The sequence below is a fragment of the Arachis duranensis genome, chromosome 2 (assembly GCF_000817695.3).
Source record: "Arachis duranensis cultivar V14167 chromosome 2, aradu.V14167.gnm2.J7QH, whole genome shotgun sequence".
In the NCBI taxonomy this organism is placed as follows: Eukaryota; Viridiplantae; Streptophyta; class Magnoliopsida; order Fabales; family Fabaceae; genus Arachis; species Arachis duranensis.
The window spans coordinates 27411910-27414054 of NC_029773.3; the positions used below are offsets into that span (position 1 = coordinate 27411910).

The following is a 2145-nucleotide window of genomic DNA, read 5'->3' on the forward strand; positions in this document are numbered from 1 at the left end:
TTATGGACTTCCATCTGAAGATCCTTACCAGTTTTTAACTGAGTTCTTGCAGATTTGTGAGACTGTTAAGACAAATGGAGTTGATCCTGAAGTCTACAGACTCATGCTTTTCCCTTTTGCTGTGAGAGACAGAGCTAGAATATGGTTGGATTCACAACCTAAAGACAGCCTGGACTCTTGGGAGAAGCTGGTCACGGTCTTCTTGGATAAATTCTTTCCTCCTCAAAAGCTGAGCAAGCTTAGAGTGGATGTTCAGACCTTCAAACAAAAAGATGGTGAATCCCTCTATGAAGCTTGGGAAAGATACAAGAAGTTGACCAAAAGGTGTCCATCTGACATGTTTTCAGAATGGACCATATTAGATATATTCTATTATGGTCTATCTGAGTTTTCGAAAATGTCATTGGACCATTCTGCAGGTGGATCCATCCACCTAAAGAAAACACCTGCAGAAGCTCAAGAACTCATTGACATGGTTGCAAATAACCAATTTATGTACACTTCTGAGAGGAATTTCGTGAATAATGGGACACCTCAGAGGAAGGGAGTTCTTGAAATTGATGCTCTGAATACCATATTGGCTCAGAACAAAGTGTTGACTCAGCAAGTCAACATGATCTCTCAAAGTCTGAATGGATGGCAAAATGCATCCAACAATACTAAAGAGGCAGCTTCTGAAGAAGCTTGTGATCCTGAGAACCCTGCAATGGCAGAGGTTAATTACATGGGTGAACCTTATGGAAACACCTATAATTCATCATGGAGAAATCATCCAAATTTCTCATGGAAGGATCAACAAAAGCCTCAACAAGGCTTTAACAATGGTGGACGCAATAGGCTGAGCAATAGCAAGCCTTTTCCATCATCTTCTCAGCAACAGACAGAGAATTCTGAACAAAACATTTCTAATTTAGCCAATCTAATTTCTGATCTGTCAAAAGCCACTTTCAGTTTCATGAGTGAAACAAGATCCTCTATCAGAAATCTGGAGGCACAAGTGGGCCAGCTGAGTAAGAAAGTCACTGAAATTCCTCCCAGTATTCTCCCAAGCAATACAGAAGAGAATCCAAAAGGAGAGTGCAAGGCCATTGATGTAATCAATATGGCCGAATGCACAAGGGAGGAGGAGGACGAAAATCCTAGTGAGGATGACCTCCTGGGACGTCTCTCAAGCAAGAAGGAGTTTCCTATTAAGGATCCAAAGGAATCTGAGGCTCAAATAGAGACCACAGAGATTCCATTAAATCTTCTTCTGCCATTCATGAGCTCTGAAGACTATTCTTCCTTTGAAGATGATGAAAGTGTGACTGGAGAGCAAGTTGCTCAATATTTAGGAGCTATCATGAAGCTGAATGCCAAGTTGTTTGGTAATGAAACTTGGGAAAGTGAACCTCCCTTGCTTATTGGTGAACTAGACACCTGGATTCAGAAAATTTTACCTCAAAAGAGACAAGATCCTGGCAAGTTCTTAATACCTTGTACCATAGGCACCATGACCTTTGAAAAAGCTCTATATGATCTGGGGTCAGGGATAAATCTTATGCCATTCTCTGTAATGGAGAAGCTGGGGATCATTGAGGTACAACCTGCCTTGTTCTCATTACAATTGGTAGACAAGTCATTAAGACAACCTCATGGAGTAGTAGAGGACGTGTTAGTAAAGGTTGAAGGGCTTTACATCCCTGCTGATTTCATAATATTAGACATTGGGAAGGAAGAGGATGAATGCATCATCCTTGGAATACCTTTCCTAGCTACAGCAGGAGCTGTGATAGATGTCAACAGAGGTGAATTAGTCCTTCAATTGAATGGGGACTACCTGGTGTTTAAGGTACATGGCCATCCCTCTGTGACAAAAGAGAGTGAGCACAAAGAGCTTCTCTCAGTTCAGAGTCAAGAAGAGCCCCCACAGTCAAACTCTAAGTTTGGTGTTGGGAGGCCACAACCAAACACTAAGTTTGGTGTTAAGACCTCATATCCAAACTCTAAGTTTGGTGTTGGGACTATACAACATTGACCTGATCACCTGTGGGGCTCCATGAGAGCCCACTGTCAAGCTAATGACATTAAAAGAGCGCTTGTTGGGAGGCAACCCAATTTTATTTATCTAATTTTTATTTTATTGTTATTTTGTGTATTATTAGG

General features: G+C 41.3%; 1 non-coding gene across 1 annotated transcript; it reads right to left on the reverse strand.

Moving 5' to 3' along the window:
- Nucleotides 1-235: 235 nt before the first annotated feature.
- Nucleotides 236-339, reverse strand: LOC127745109 (small nucleolar RNA R71). The gene has a single exon (XR_008006305.1). It is a non-coding gene; the product is annotated as a small nucleolar RNA R71 (small nucleolar RNA).
- Between the last annotated feature and the right edge of the window lie 1806 nt (nucleotides 340-2145).